The 17350-nt window shown below is 49.3% G+C and overlaps 1 protein-coding gene across 1 annotated transcript in view; it reads left to right on the top strand.

Annotated features, from left to right (window-relative positions):
* Positions 1-17350, top strand: part of LOC147091915 (uncharacterized) — a 290506-nt gene that overhangs the window by 164756 nt on the left and 108400 nt on the right. The gene's annotated exons all lie outside the window — the stretch shown is intronic.

The following is a 17350-nucleotide window of genomic DNA, read 5'->3' as shown; positions in this document are numbered from 1 at the left end:
ATTCTCCACCATTGACCTTAAGTCAGCATACCACCAACTCCCTATCCGCCATGAGGACCGCCAGTATACTGCCTTCGAGGCAAACGGCCGCCTCTACCACTTCCTTAGGGTTCCCTTTGGCGTCACCAACGGGGTTTCGGTCTTCCAAAGGGAGATGGACCGGATGGTTGACCAGAACACGCTGCAGGCCACTTTTCCCTATCTGGATAACGTCACCATCTGTGGCCACGACCAGCAGGACCATGACGTTAATCTAGCGAAATTCCTCCGTACGGCCCAGCGGCTGAATCTAACATACAATAAGGAGAAATGTATGTTTCGCACCACGCGCCTTGCCATTCTCGGCTGCGTAGTGGAGAACGGAGTCATCGGGCCTGACCCCGACAGAATGCACCCCCTTATGGAGCTCCCCCTGCCCCACTGCCAAAAAGCACTGAAGAGATGCCTGGGGTTTTTCTCCTACTATGCTCAGTGGGTGCCCAACTATGCGGACAAAGCCAGACCCCTCATCAGGTCCACCTCCTTCCCCCTGACATCAGAGGCGGGTGCAGCCTTCACTCTTATCAAGAGTGATATTGCGAAGGCCACAATGCATGCAGTGGATGAGTCCATCCCTTTCCAAGTGGAGAGCAATGCATCCGACTTCGCCCTAGCTGCAACCCTTAACCAGGCGGGGAGACCCATGGCTTTTTTCTCAAGGACCCTCCAGGGCCCCGAGATTCGACACTCCTCTGTCGAAAAGGAGGCCCAGGCTATTGTGGAAGCAGTGCGACACTGGAGGCATTACCTGGCCGGAAAACGATTTACCCTTCTCACTGACCAGCGTTCAGTTGCTTTTATGTTCAATAATAAGCAGAGGGGCAAAATCAAGAACGACAAGATCTTGAGGTGGAGAATTGAACTCTCCACCTACAATTACGATATCTTGTACCGGCCCGGGAAACTCAATGAGCCCCCAGATGCTCTATCATGAGGTACATGCGCCAACGCGCAAGTTGATAGACTGCGGACCCTCCTCAATGACCTCTGCCACCCCGGGGTCACCAGATTCTGCCACTTCACTAAGTCCCGCAACCTGCCCTACTCCATTGAGGAGGTCAGGACTATGACCAGGAACTGCCAAATCTGTGCCGAATGCAAACCGCATTTTTATAGGCCAGACAGAGCACGCCTGATCAAGGCCACTCGCCCCTTCGAGCGCTTGAGCATTGACTTTAAGGGGCCTCTCCCTTCCTCTGACCGCAACGTGTACTTCCTCAACATAGTTGATGAGTACTCCCGTTTCCCTTTTGCCATCCCTTGCCCAGACATGACCAGTACCACGGTCATCAAATGTCTGAATGACCTCTTCGCCTTGTTCGGGTTCCCTAGCTATATACATAGCGACCGGGGCTCATCTTTAATGAGCGACGAACTTCATCAGTACCTGCTCACGAGAGGTATTGCTATGAGCAGGACCACCAGCTACAACCCCCGGGGGAACGGCCAGGTGGAAAGAGAGAACGTGACGGTTTGGAAGGCCGCCCTCTTAGCCTTAAAATCTAAGGGCCTTCCGACCTCTCGCTGGCAGGAGGCCCTCCCTGCGACGCTCCACTCCATCTGGTCACTGCTTTGTACTGCCACTAATGCCACCCCTCATGAGCAAATGTTCGTTTTCCCCAGGAAGTCCACATCGGGAACCTCGCTACCGACATGGCTGACTTCTCCTGGGCCCGTCCTACTGCGGAGGCACGTGAGGACCCATAAAATGGACCCCCTGGTCGAGAGGGTGAACCTCTTACATGCCAACCCCCAGTATGCCTATGTGGCATACCCAGACGGGCGGGAGGACACGGTCTCCATACGAGACCTCGCACCCTCGGGCACCCCCGATTCACCACCGTTATTCTCCACCACTTCTCCCAACCCAACCCCTGTAGACGGCATGCATGAGCCCCAGGACCCTTCGTCGACCACTCAGACACCAGATTCGATGTTGGATACTGCACCACCGCCGCCGCTGCTCCGACGATCAGGACGGCATACAAGGCCTCCTGACAGACTTACCTACATGAACTTTTAGTACACTTCACCCCGCCGGACTCAATTTTAAACAAGGGGTGAATGTGGTAAACCACTGTTATTGTTTTCACTGTTGTTCACTACTGTTATTGTTATTGCACATTGTTACCTCTTGCTACTCACTGTGTACCAATGCATGCCTCAGCTGGCTCCACCCATGGCTCCGCCTACATGACCTGGTATAAAGGTGGCTGCTCGGCAACCCACTTCTTTCTTGGAACCAGTCGTCCACGAGAGGCATGCTCTGTTCTTTAGTTAATAAAAACCTTCTCATTACTATCCTAATTCATCGCCTTTTATGGAATAATTGATAAGCGTATCAGTCAGGTACAGAATACAGTCAAAAACCAGGAGAATACAGAGAGTGCAGGGGAAATTGAAGCAGGATATAAGGGCAAAGAGAATATGAGAAAAGATTAGCGGGTAACATAAAAGAGAACACAAAAATCTTCTATAAACATATGAAAAGTAAAAGGATAGTTAAATGAATGGTGAGGCCGATTAGGGACCAAATAGGAGCACATCATACGGAGGCAGAGGGCATGGCTGAGGTACTGAATGAGTACTTAGCATCTGTCTCCGCAAAAGAAGAGGATGAAGTTCATGTCGCAGTAGAGGAGGGGGGAGTAGAGAAATTGGATAAAAATGGATAAAAGGCGGTGCTAAATAGGTTGTCATCACTCAAAGTTAACAAGTCACCCGGTCCGGATGGGATGCATCCTAGGTTGTTGAGGGAAGCTAGGGTGGAGATAGCAGAAGCTCCGACCACAATCTTTCAATCTCCCTCAGTTATATGGGAGGGGTGCCAGAGGACTGGAGGATTGCAAATGTTACACCCTGTTTAAAAAAGGGGAGAGGGATAAACCTGCTAACTACAGGCCAATCAGTCTAATGTCAGTGGTGGGTGAACGACTAGAGACCATTGTCAAGGTCAAAATTAATTCTCACTTGGAGAAGCATGAGTTAATAAGGGGCAGCCAGTATGGATTTGTTAAAGGTAAATCATGTCTGACTAACCTGATTGAGTTCTTTGATGAAGTAACAGAGGGTTGATGAAGGTAGTGCAGCAAATGTTGTATACATGGACCTTCTAAAGGCATTTGACAAAGTACCACATAAGAGACTTATTCGGAAAATAGAAGCACAGGAAATTAAAGGGATGATGGTAATTTGGGTATATAATTGGCTGAGGGAGAGGAGACAGTGAGCAATGCTGAGGGATGCTTTTCTGACTGGAGGGAAATATGCAGTGGGTTCCCCCAGGGGTCGGGATTAGGACCATTGCTTTTCTTGTTATATATAACTGACCTGGAATTGGGTATAGGTGTACAATTTTGAAGTTTACGGATGATACAAAACTTGGCAACGTAGTAAATAGTGAGCATAGTAGTAGCAGACTTCAGAAGGACAGAGACAGACTGTGAAATGAGCAGACACAAGGCAGATGAAATTAAATGAGGATAAGTGTGAAGTGATGCACTTTGGGAGAAACAACAGGGAGAGGCCGTATAATCTAAATGGGACTATTTTGAGGGGGTGCAAGAGCAGAGGGACCTGGGGGTCCATATTCACAAATCTTTGAAAGTGCCACGGAAGTTGGGGAGGTGGTTCAGAAAGCGTATGGGATACTTGGCTTTGTAAATAGGGCCATTGAATACAAAAACAAGGAAGTTACACTAAACCTTTACAAATCACTAGTTAGGAACATAGGACTGGAGGAGGCCATTCAGCCCCTCGAGCCTGTTCTGCCATTCAATGTGATCATGGCTGATCTGCGATCTAACTCCATACACCCGCCTTTGGCCCATATCTCTTAATACCTTTGGGTAACAAAAACCTATCAATCTCAGATTGAAAATTAACAATTGATCTCGCATCAATTGCTGTTTGCAGAAGAGAGTTCCAAACTGCTACCACCCTTTGTGTGTAGAAGTGTTTCCTAATTTCACTCCTGAAAGGTCTGGCTCTAATTTTTAGACGATGCCCCCAGTCCGAGAATCCCCAACCAGCGGAAATAGTTTATCTCTATCTACCCTCTGTTCCCCTTAATATCCTGAAAACTTCAATCAGATCACACATTAACCTTCTAAATTCAAGGGAACACAACCCTAGTTTGTGTAATCCCTCCTCGTAACTTAACCCTTGAAGTCCGGGCATCATTCTGGTAAACCTACGCTGCACTCCCTCCAAGGCCAATATATCCTTCCTAAGCTGTGATGCCCAGAACTGCTCACAGTGCTCCAGGTGTGGCCTAACCAGGGTGTTGTACAGCTGCAGGGTTTTGGCCTCATCTGGAGTATTGTGTACAGTTCTGGGCACCACACTTTAGGAAGGATGTCAAGGCCTTGGAGAGGATACAGAGGAGGTTGACCATGGTGGTACCAGGGATGAGGGACTTCAGTTATGTGGAGAGATTGGAGAAGCTGGGATTCTTCCCCTTAGAGCAGAGAAGGTTAAGAGGAGACCTAATAGAGGGGTTCAAAATGATGAGGGGTTTTGATCGAGCAAGTAGGGAGAAACTGTTCACTCTGGCAAGTGGGTTGGTAACCAAAGGCCACAGATTTAAAATAGTTGCTAAAAGAACTAGAGGGAAATGAGGAGAATTGTTTTCACACAGAGGGTTGTTAAGATCTGGAACGCACCATCTGAAAGGATGCTGGAATCAGGTTCCACAGGAACTTTCAAACAGTAGTTGGACATGTCCTTGAAGAGGACTAGTTTGCAGAGTTCTGGGGATAAAGCTGGGGTGTGGGACTAAATTGGACAGCTCTTTCAAAGAGCCGGCACAGACATGATGGGCCGAATCACCTCCTCCTGTGCTGTTAGATTCTATGATCAGTGTGAACACGCTGGTGTCCCTTAAGGCATTTCGGGATTTTAAAGCTCTTCCCACAGTCAGAACATTTAAAGGGTCTCGCGTCAATGTGAACTCGCTGGTGTATCAGCAGGTGGGATGACTGCGTGAATCCCTTCCCACACATGGAGCAGGTGAAAGTCCTCTCACCAGTGTATAGGAGCCGGTGTCTCTTCAGCTCCCTGGAGCTTTTAAAGCTTTTCCCACAGCCAGAACATTTAAAGGGGTTCTCTCCAGTGTGAACTCGCTGATGGGCCAGCAGGTTGGAGGACCGAGCGAATCCCTTCCCACACACGGATCAGGTGAACGGCCTCTCCCCAGCATGTAGGAGCTGGTGTCTCTTCAGCTCCCCAGGGCTTTTAAAGCTTTTCCCACAGTCAGAACATTTAAAGGGTCTCTCGTCAGTGTGAACTCGCTGGTGTGTCAGCAGGTTGGAAGGCTGAGCGAATCACTTCCCTCACACGGAGCAGGTGAATGGCCTTTCCCCAGTGTGTAGGTGTTGGTGTCTCTTCAGCTCCAAGGAGCTTTTAAAGCTCTTCCCACAGTCAAAACATTTAAAGGGTCTCTCGTCAGTGTGAACAAGCTGGTGTGTCTGCAGGGTGGATGACTGAGTGAATCCCTTCCCACACATGAAGCAGGTGAACAGTATCTCCCCAGTGTGAACTCGCTGATGTTGCTTGAGCTCCCGGGGGATTTTAAAGCTCTTCCCACAGTGAGAACATTTAAATGGCCTTTCATCAGTGTGAACAAGCTGGTGTGTCAGCAGGGTGGAGGACTGCAAGAATCCCTTCCCACACACGGAGCAGGTGAATGGCCACTCCACAGTGTGGAGGCACTGGTGTCCCTTCAGATCCCGGGGCTTTTAAAGCTCTTCCCACAGTCAGAACCTGTAAATGGCCTCTCATCAGTGTGAACAAGCTGGTGTCGCTTCAGATCCCCGGGGCTTTTAAAGCTCTTCCCACAGTCAGGACATTGAAATGGTCTCTCCCCAGTGTGAACTCGCTGGTGTGTTTGCAGGTGGGACGAACAAACAAATCCCTTTCCACACACGGAGCAGGTGAATGGACTGTTCCTGGTGTGACTGCGCCGTTGAACTTCCAATGCAGACAGGGAACTGACTCCCCGCTGTCCCCCACCTTTACCCGGTTTCTCCCCGGCGTGACCGTGCACGTGTCCCACCAGGTCAGGCGATCGGCTGAATCCATGTCTACACACTGAACAGGTGTGCGGTTTGTCATTGCTGCTTTCTCCTTCCATATGCAAAGGCCGATGATATTCAGGTCCTGATGAATCGAGCGACTCTGTCAGATTTTGACGTTATGTTTGGTCTGAGCTTCCTGCCTGTAACTACTCCACTTCTATAACCCTGTAAATCGAGTTCAGAAAAGGATCAGAGGCAAACTGTTGTTTAATTTTCCTCTTTCCGAACCTAGGGACAGTGAAGCTGATTTTCAGGCCCCAGCTGCTGTACAGGTTGCTTGAAAGGATCAGCAGTAATGGCGGCTGTAATACCCACAAGTCCCCGGCGCTGCAGAAAGCGCTCTGTTGACTCTGAGTCCCACGCATGTGCTCATGGCCCCTGCGCTCTCCCTCCTGCTCTACAATCGCCCATCCCGATCGGTCCACGACGTGCATGCTCAGCGCACAAAACCCCACGGTTGGAACATCGGGCGCGCATGTGAAGCCGCAACATCTGGTACGCGTGCGCGGCTCAGGTGGGGGCGAGTCGGTGTTTTGCCTCAGCCGCCAGGGAGGTGCGCATGTGCAGGACAACCCAACATTCTTCCTGTCAGCAATCACTCCCTCGTTTCTTTAATAAAAACAGAATATGCTGGAAATACTCAGCAGGTCAGGCAGCATCTGTGGAGACAGAAACAGAGTTAACGTTTCAGGTCGATGACCTTTCGTCAGAACTGCTTGTTCTTTAGTGTCAGCCAGTGGCTCAGTGGGTAGCACTCTCGCCTCTGAGTCAGAAAGTTGTGGGTTCAAAGTCCCACTCCAGAGACTTGAGCACAAAAATCTAGGCTGACACTCCAGTGCAGTGCTGAGGGAGTGCGGCACTGTCGGAGGTGCTGTTTTTTGGAGGAGACGTTAAACCGAGGCCCTGTCTGCTCTCTCAGGTGGACGTCAACGATCCTATGGCACTATTTGAATAAGAGCAGGGGAGTTATCCCTGGTGTCCTAGCCAATGCGTTTATCCCTCAATCAACATAACAAAAAACATAGATTATCTGGTCATTATCAGATTGCTGTTTGTGGGAGCGCGCTGTGCGCTAATTGGCTGCTGCGTTTCCTACATTACAACAGTGACTACTTCATTGGCTGTAAAACGCTTTGGGACATCCGGTGGTGGTGAAAGGCGCTATAGAAATGCAAGCCTTTCTTCCTTCACTGGTCTCACTAGTGACCTCTTCTGGCTGATGGTTGATTGACAGCCGAGCGTCCGCGCATGCGCACAAGGAGCGACGGTTTGGACCGAGTCCGGCACAGCGACCCCTCCCGGTCACCAAGGGTAATAACCGCGCATGCCCAGAGGACACCAACCCCCCTCCCCGATTCAGAGCTACGCCTGTGCACTCGGATCCTGCCAGACGGAGTCGGCGCGGGCCATTCCGGGGAAAGGCCTTGGTGTCGGTTCCAGAGTCGCGATCGGTGACGCAAAGTGAGTTTTCTCCGCTCCGATTGGGTGGAGAATCGCGCGGGGTGGGGGGGAGGGGTGGATCGGGAGAGAATAAAGCGAAATAGAAAAACCTGAGAATCCGCGAGGCCCCGGACCAAGCGGCGTCAGTTGGACGGTTACGTGATGTCCTCAGGGACACGTGACCCGGGCTCGCGGCCTGATTGACAGGAGCTTCCGACCAATAGGGAGCGAGCGGGGCGGGGCTGGAGGAGTGAGCCGGCGGCGGGTCCTCCAACCAAGGGGAGCCCGAGGGGCGGGACTAGCGCCGGCTGATTGTCTGATCTGCAGGGCAGTGAGTTTCTCCAGTTCCTTGTTCAGGGCCCGGGGCCAGGGGAGGCTGTGGGCCTTTATTCCCCTCATTGGACACAAGGCTCTTTAGCTCACAACACACTGGCTCAGGTTTTAATAGAGACTTTTTAAGTTCATCAATAAAAGCAGATAAACCCCGTGCTTCTGTGGAACAAACTTTCTAATATTTTATAGAATCATAGAATGGTTACAGCACAGAAGGAGTCCATTCGGCCAGTCGAGCCCGTGCCAGCTCTCTGCAAGACCACTTAAGTGAGTCCCACTCCCCGCTCTTTCCCCGTAACCCTGCAAATTTCTTTCCTTCAAGTACTCGAGGGGCCGAATGGCCAACTCCTGCTCCTATCTTCTATGTATCTTATCCGAGGCACAGGTAGGCCCCACAGTGGCAGCGGCGGCAGACCTGTAAGGAGCAGCGGTGGTGATATAAAGCGAGGTGGTGGAGCAGGTAGGCCCCACAGCAGCGGACCTGTGAGGAGCGGCGGCGGTGATATAAAGAGCGAGGTGGCAGAGTTTATTGGGTGTCTGTAGTTCTTTTGACACTTCCTGTGTCCCTGATAACCATGTGTGCGGGAAGTGTATCCAGCTGCAGCTACTGACAGACCGCATTGTGGCGCAGGAGCTGCGAGTGGATACATACTGGAGCATTTGCGATGCTGAGGACATCGTGGATAGCACGTTTAGGGAGTTGGTCACACCACAGGTAAAGGCTGCACAGGCAGGAAGAGAATGGGTGACCACCAGGCAGAGTAGTAGGCGCAGGCAGGTAGTGCAGGGGTCCCCTGTGGGCATCCCCCTCTCAAAAAGATATACTACTTTGGATATTGTTGCGGAGGATGGCTTATCAGGGGAAGGCAGCAGCAGCCAATTTCCTGGCACCGTGGGTGGTTCTGCTGCACAGGACGGGAGGAAAAAGAGTGGGAGAGCTGTAGTAATAAGGGATTCTATTGTAAGGGGAACAGATAGGCGTTTCTGCGGCCGCAAACGTGACTCCAGGATGGTATGTTGCCTTCCTGGTGCAAGGATCAAGGATGTCTCAGAGCGGCTGCAGAACATTTTGGAAGGGGAGGGTGAACAGCCAATTGTCGCGGTGTATATAGGTACCAATGATATAGGTAAAAAAACAGGATGATGTCCTAAAAGCTGAATATAGGGGGTTAGGAGGTAAATTAAAAAATAGGACCTCCAAGGTAGTAATCTCAGGATTGCTACCAGTGCCACGTGCTAGTCAGAGTAGAAATAGAAGGATATTTCAGATGACTACGTGGCTAGAGTAATGGTGCAAGGGGGAGGGATTCAAATTCCTGGGACATTGGAACCGGTTCTGGGGGAGGTGGGGCTAGTACAAACCGGATGGTCTGCACCTGGGCAGGACCAGGACCGATGTCCTAGGGGAAGTGTTTACTAGTGCTCTGGGGGAGGGTTTAAACTAAAATGGCAGAGGGTTGGGAACCTGAGCAGGGAGACAGAGGAAAGGGAAACAAGGAAAGAAGCAAAAGACAGGAAGGAGAAAAACAAAGGTGGCAGTCAGAGAAATCATGGGTTTAAATCAAACATAGCCACAGTAAATAATAATTCTAAAAGGCGTAAGAGTGTTAAAAAAACAAGCCTGAAGGCCTTGTGTCTTAATGCGAAGAGCATTCGTAATAAGGTGGATGAATTAGTTGCGCAAATAGAGGTAAACGGATATGATATGATTGGGATTCCGGAAACATGGCTCCAGGGTGACCAAGGCTGGGAACTTAACATCCAGGGGTATTCAATATTCAGGAAAGATAGGCAAAAAGGAAAAGGAGGTGGGGTAGCATTGCTTTTTAAAGAGGAGATTAACACAATTGAAAGGAAGGATATTAGCTCTGATGATGTGGAATCTGTATGGGTAGAGATGAGAAATACCAAGGGCAGAAAACGTTAGTGGGAGTGTTATACAGACCTCCAAACAGTAATGCGGAAGTTGGGGATGGCATTAAATGGGAAATTAGAGATGCGTGCAATAAGGGCACAGCAGTTATCATGGGTGACTTTAATCTACATATAGATTGGGCTAACCAAATTAGTAACCATACTGTGGAGGAGGAATTCCTGGAGTGTTTACGGGATGGTTTCCTGGACCAATATGTTGAGAAACCAACTAGAGATCAGGCCATCTTAGACTGGGTATTATGTAATGAGAAAGGATTAATTTGCAATCTTGTGCGAGGCCCCTTCGGTCAGAGCGATCATAATATGATAGTAATTTTCATTAAGATGGAGAGTGAAGTAGTTGACTCAGAGACTAGGGTCCTGAATTTAAATAAAGGAAACTACGATGGTATGAGGCGCGAGTTGGGTTGGATTGATTGGGGAATGCTACTCAAAGGCTTGATGGTGGATAGGCAATGGCAAACATTCAAAGATCGCATGGATGAACTACAGAATTTGTTCATCCCTGTTTGGCATAAAAATAAAACAAAAAATGTGACTCAACCGTGGCTAACAAGGGAGATTAGGGATAGCATAAGATCCAAGGAGAGGACATATAAATTGGCCAGAAAAAGTAGTAAACCTGAGGATTGGGAGCAGTTTAGGATTCAGCAAAGGTGGACAAAGGGATTAATTAAGAGGGAGGAAATAGAGTATGAGAGTAAGCTTTCAGGGAACATAAAAACTAACTGTAGATATGTGAAGGGAAAAAGATTGGTGAAGTCAAGCATAGGTCCCTTGCAGTCAGAATCAGGGGAATTTAGAATGGGGAACAAAGAAATGGCAGGCCAATTAAATACATTCTTTGGTTCTGTCTTCACAAAGGAGGACACAAATAACCTCCCAGAGATGTCGGGGAACATCGGGTCTAATGAGAGGGAGGAACTGAAAGAAATCAGTATTTGTAGGGAAATGGTGTTAGGGAAATTGATGGGATTGGAGGCCGATAAATCCCCAGGGCCTGATAATCGACATCCTAGGGGACTTAAGGAAGTGGCCCTAGAAATAGTAGATGCATTGCTGGTCATCTTCCAAAATTCAATAGACTCTGGAACAGTTCCCATGGGTTGGAGGGCTGCTAATATTACCCCACTATTCAAAAAAGGTGGTAGAGAGAAAACGGGGAATTATATCGGTAGTGGGGAAAATGCTAGAGTCCATTATAAAAGATGTAATAGCAGAGCACTTGGAAAACAGTGACAGGATCGGACAAAGTCAACATGGATTTACAAAAGGTAAATCATGCTTGACTAATCTACTGGAATTTTTTGAGGATGTAACTGGTAGAATAGATAAGGGAGAACCAATGGATGTGGTGTATTTGGACTTTCAGAAGGCTTTCGATAAGGTACCGTATAAGAGATTAGCGTGTAAAGTTAAGGCACATGGGATTGGGGGCAAGGTACTGACTTGGATAGAGAACTGGTTGGCAGACAGGAAGCAAAGAGTTGGAATAAACGGGTCTTTTTCCGAGTGGCAGGCAGTGACTAGTGGGGTACCGCAGGGATCGGTCCTAGGACCCCAGCTATTCACAATATATATAAATGATCTATACGAGGGAACTAGATGTAACATCTCCAAGTTTGCAGACGACACAAAGCAGGGTGGGCGTGTGTGAGGAGGATGCCGAAAAGCTCCAGTATGATTTGGACAGGTTGGGTGATTAGGCAGAAACATGGCAGATGCAGTATAATGTGGATAAATGCGAGGTTATCCACTTTGATGGCAAAAACGGGAAGGCAGATTATTATCTGAATGGCAATAGATTGGGAGAAGGGGAAGTGCAACGAGACCTGGGTGTCCTTGTGCACCAATCGCTGAAGGTAAGCATGCAGGTGCAGCAGGCGGTTAAGAAGGCAAATGGTATGTTGGCCTTCATAGCGAGAGGGTTTGAGCACAGGAACAAGGATGTCTTGCTGCAGTTGTACAGGGCCTTGGTGAGACCACATCGTGAGTATTGTGCGCAGTTTTGGTCGCCTTATTTGAGGAAGGATGTTCTTGCCGGGGAAGTAGTTCAACGAAGAGTCACCAGGCTGATACCTGGGATGGCAGGAATGACGTATGAGGAGAGATTGGGAGGATTGGGCTTGTACTCACTGGAGTTTAGAAGAATGAGAGGGGGTCTCATTGAAACTTATAAAATTCTGACAGGACTGGACAGACTAGATGCAGGAAGGATGTTCCCGATGGTCGGGGAGTCCAGAATCAGTGGTCACAGTCTAAGGATACGGGGTAAGCCATTTAGGACAGAAATTAGGAGGAATTTCTTCACCCAGAGAGTGGTGAACCTGTGGAATTCTCTCCCACAGAAGGCAGCAGAGGCCAATACATTAAATATATTCAAGAAGGAGTTGGATATATTTCTTAAGGCTAAAGGGATCAAGGGGTGTGGGGAGAAAGTAGGGACCGGTTACTGAATTTTGATGATCAGCCATGATCGCATTGAATGGCGGAGCAGGCTAGAGGGGCCAAATGGCCTACTCCTGCTCCTATCTTCTATGTTTCTATGTTTGTATGTTTCTATGCTTCAGTTTGAACTGGAGTGGAGATGGAGGAGAAGCTGTTGGGTTTAACCCCCAGTACTTCTGAGCCCAGGAGGACCCAACAATTTCCAATGTGAGACTGTCAAGGGAGGTGGATTCTAGGGGAGATTAGGTTGTTACACAGACAATGTCCGTACAATGTAAAAGAGTATTGTTTTAGGAACAAGTATTTCTGTACAGGCTTTTAATCCAGTTTACATCTACAGATTTGTTTTAATTCATTCTTGGGATGTGGGCGTAGCTCGCAAGAGCAGCAAATATTGCCAATCCCTAGTTTCCCATTGAGAAGGGGGTGGTGAGTCGCCTTCTTGAACTACTGCAGTCCGTGTGGTGAAGGTATTCCCACAATGCTGTTCGGTAAGGAGTTCCAGGATTTTAACCCAGTAACGATGAATATATCTGAGTCAGGATGATGTGTGACTTGGAGGGGAACTTGGATGTGATGGTGCTCCCATACAACAGCTGCCCTTGTCCTTCTAGGTGGTGGAGGTTGCGGGTTTTGGAGGTTCTATCAAAGTTCTGGTCGAGTTGCAGATGTATAAAGTTCCTTTCCTTCGCCCCCTCCCCCTCCCACCTCTCTCCTCCCGTAGAGGCCAGAGTCTTGTGTAGGCCCAGGCCAGGTGGTGGATTCCCTTCTCTGCAGGACATTAGTGAACCAGTTGGGTTTTTATGACAATCCGGCAGCTTTCATGGTCACTTTTTTCTAGTGCTGGCCCACCAAATGACCAGATTCACTGAGCTCAATTTCACAACCTACCTTTGTGGGTTGTCTCTCACACTCCCTGTTTTAAATTAATTTTACAGGACACTGGAAGGGGAGGATTTACAGATGGTAAGCTCAAACCAAACATCACGTCAAGATCTGACAGATTCACTTGACTCATCGGATCTGAATATCACCGGCCTCTGAACATGGAAGCAAAGAGCACCATTCACAGCGGGGAGAAACCGTACACGTGTTCTGTGTGTGGACGAGGCTTCAGCCAACCCTCTGGCCTATCGAGACACAAGCGCATTCACACCGGGGAGAGGCCGTTCACCTGCTCTGAGTGTGGGAAGGGATTCACTAATTCATCCAACCTGCTGACACACCAGCGTGTTCACACCGGGGAGAGGCCGTTCACCTGCTCAGAGTGTGGTAAGGGATTCACTGATTCAGCCACCCTGCTGAATCACCAGCGAGTTCACACTGAGGAGAGACCTTTTAACTGTTCGGACTGTGGGAAGTGTTATAAAGGTTCCGGGGAACTGATACGCCATCAACGTGTTCACACTGGGGAGAGACCATTCACCTGCTCTCACTGCGGGACTGAGTTCAGGCGATCATCTGAGCTCATTGTACACCAGCGCACTCACACTGGGGAGATGCCATTCAGGTGCTCTCACTGCGGGACTGGGTTCAGGCAGTCATCTGCGCTGACTGTCCACCAGCGCACTCACACTGGGGAGAAGCCGTTCACCTGCTCCATGTGTGGGAAGGGATTCACTCAGTCATCCCACCTGCTGAGACACCAGCGAGTTCACACTGGGGAGAGGCCGTTCACCTGCTCCGTGTGTGGGAAGGGATTCACTAATTCATCCAACCTGCTGAGACACCAGCAAGTTCACAAGTGACTGCAGGGGTTGGATTCTGTTGTTGTTGCTGCTGTTAATCACATCCAGGACTGAACCATGTTAATTCTGACAGTTTGGGATTGTTTCTGCTGATGTTATTAACTCCGGGAACTGGGCTGGAGTGTAATATTCTGGATAGATGTCAAATAAATCAACTTTGTTTGAAACACATTGTTGTAGATTTTTGTCTTTCCCACCTGAGTGTTTAGCATCACCTGGCTGGAGCTCAGAAAGGACAATCTGGGGGAGGATCGTACGGTGGGAACAGAACTCCAGCCTGGACACAGTCCTTCAAGGCCACACTGAGAGGGGCAAACGGCACTTTGGTCTTTCTTGTCTCTCTTCACTGACAGCAAAGTTGCCGTGCGGGTTGATCTCGAGGCGTGTGAGAAACTTGTCCCAGCTGCTCTCTGCCATGGTTCAGAGCTCCTAGGCACGGAACAGAAGGCTCCTTTAGGAATGTACCCCAGTGCTTTTTTTTTAATGGCCTTATTAACCTGTGTTGCTACTTTTAGTGATTTGTGTATCTGTATCCCTGGAACCCTCTGCTCCTCCAGCCCATTTAGACTCTTAGGGGGAAATTCGGTGGCGCCCCCTTTGGGTCGCTAACGTCACCACGGCTAATTTTAGCACCCTGAAAAAGTTAGCGCCCCTGCGCATTAAATTCAGCGGTAGCGCCCCAAGCAGGAGGCAGGGTGCTACTGGAAGCGCTCCCCTCCGTCTTGAGGCGCTACCAGTGAATTTCACGGCTCTTCGTGTAAAAGTGCCACGCCCATCGGCACAAAGCACCGTGTCATAGCAGACCTCCCTCCCTGATTAAAGGGGAGGGGCCTAGCACTGCGCACGCCGGGGCCCTGCTGGACCATCGGGGAGTGGGGTGTCGGATCAAGAGGAGCGCCGGGCTGTGCGATCACGGCCGACACCCCGAAGAAGAAAGGGGAAGGGGGCAGGTGCTGGCAGTCGGCCAAAATAAAAAGTTGCCGCCCGACACCTGCCCTTTAAGTGGCGTCGCCGCGGCTGCAGGAACGACCCCTGACTCTGTCAGTCATATCGTCCGGTGATAGGTCAGGGGTCGCAACCCAAGTTTGCAGCCGGGGTGCTGCGCGTGGCAATGATGTCATTGCCGGCGGTGCAGTGCCATGGGGAGCTACTGACTAGCTCCGCCGCTAACCTCCCGCTGAATTTCACGGGAGGCACAAAGCAACCCAGTTTCACCCCCTTGTCCAAGTAGTGTGTGGCCTCCTTATTCTTCCCACCAAAACACACCCCCTCACACTGATCTACAGTGAAATTCATTAACACACCACCTCACACTGATCTATAGTGAAATTCATTAACACACCACCTCATACTGAGCTACAGTGAAATTAATTTGCCAATTACACGCCCATTCTGAAATTTATTAATATCTTCTTGCATTTTGTCTTCCTCAGTATTAACTCTACCTCCCAATTTGGTGTCATCGACAAATTTTGAAATTGTGCTGATTCCCGAGTCCAAATCGTTTCTGTAAATGGTGAACAACAGTGATCCCAGCACCGATCCCTGTGGAACACCACTTCCCACCTTTTGCCAGTCTGAGTAGCTGCTCCCAACCACTACTCTCTGTTTTCTGTTTTTTTGACCAGCTTGCTATCCATAAACTGTATGTAAGATCGACAAGATGACCCAGGTCAGGCCGTGTGGAGTGAAGGGCCCGGCAGCAGAATGGATGGAAAGATGGCTACAAAACAGAAATCAGAGGGTTGGAGTTAAGGGAAGTTTGTTGCGATCTTTCCATCCATTCTGTTGCCTGGCCCTTGACTCCACTCGGCCTGACCATGGTCATCTTATAGACCGTACATACTGCAGACACAGTGCACCAGTGGTGGAGGGGGTGGATATTGAGTCCTGTGGCAGGGGCGCTGATGAAGTGGGTTTCTCTGTCCATGAGTTTTGAGGCATCGCTAGTGGCGTTTTTCACCTCTTTCCACCTTTAAAAAAAACCTTGCTGGCAGTTTATTAAAGCCATTAACAGCCGCTCGGGTGGGACACACCAATAAATGAGGCCTTGTTTCCCTCACAATGACAGGCCTGAACCCAAGTTAGAAAACATTTAGTATTTAAACCAGACTGGGCGGGGCCTGAGGTGCGAGTTAGTAACGGAAAATTGGTGGCCAGCGTACTTCACACCAGGGCTGAGGACCCGGGGACTCGGGTTTCTGTGTCATTTATTGATTAATTTAGTTTATTGATCAATCTCAATCAGACTGGCGGGTCATCTTGCTGTCTGACGGAGGTGATGGTCCCCAATGGAGGGCTCTCTTTGCGGGGGTCCTTCCCAGCACCATTGGGGATCTGGGGTGGAGACTGTTGCAGGGAGCTGTCGTGTGCAACAGTTTTGAAGCTCCTTTCCGGACTCCAAGCCCAGATGTGTTTTTTGCAGCCTAGAGGAGTCCATGGGCCGTGTATGTATTCAGTGTGAGAGGTTACAGCCCCTGTGTAGTTCCCTGAAGGGGCTGCTCCTCAACTCTTGGTTACACTTTAGCCCCACACTCCTAATCTTTGCCCACCTGGTGCGGAGGGGGGTGGGTAAGTCGGAGGATCTTCTCCTGGACCTACTCTTTGTCCTGGTGAAAACAGCAATTTGTAGATCCAGGATGGGCGGGGCCCATGGGGGGTCACTCTGGTTGCCTGCCTCTCTCTCGCGGTCTTGTCCCTGCCCGGGTGGCCCTGGAGAGGGAGCAGGCGGTGTCCACCGGTTCACTTGATACCTTCCTCGACCGGTGGACATGGAAGGTATGAAGAGGCAATAATCGATCCTCACAATCACATTGTGATTGAATTATTAATTGCGTGTGTGTCACAAATATATTTCTTCTATTTTGATACACAAGTTCTACGAGACATGTTAAACTACTAGTTATTTAATCAGGGCTGCAGCTGCTGAAAGGTTGACTGTACTGAGGTTTGTGGCCAGAGCTGGCAGACGTGTTGTTCTGAAGTCTGATGTCTCACACCTGAAGAGTCTGTTTATGTCGCGTTGTAATGACCTTTTTCTGTTGCCTGGTGTCAGAAATAGAAATCAAAGGAAGATGATGCCCCACTCTGTTTATCAACTCCTGGACACATTTCCATTTCTTAATTTACAAAGATCACAACTCCATTAGTGAACAATGGATTGCCAGTCTGCCACTTTTTAGTGAGGCTTGAAAGGATTCACTGTGAAACTACACCTGCCCATCTGTCTGTGTGTCACTGTGTTTGGATTGTGTTAGACAACAGTCCTAATATCTCACCTACATCCATTACAATTTTTGAAATGTTAGATTGTACTTGGAAGAAGTTGAG

Source organism: Somniosus microcephalus, unplaced genomic scaffold (genome assembly GCF_052327205.1).
Source record: "Somniosus microcephalus isolate GS21.2 unplaced genomic scaffold, FLI_Smic_1.0 unresolved_chr3, whole genome shotgun sequence".
Classification (NCBI taxonomy): domain Eukaryota; kingdom Metazoa; phylum Chordata; class Chondrichthyes; order Squaliformes; family Somniosidae; genus Somniosus; species Somniosus microcephalus.
This window is presented reverse-complemented; position numbering and strand designations above follow the sequence as displayed.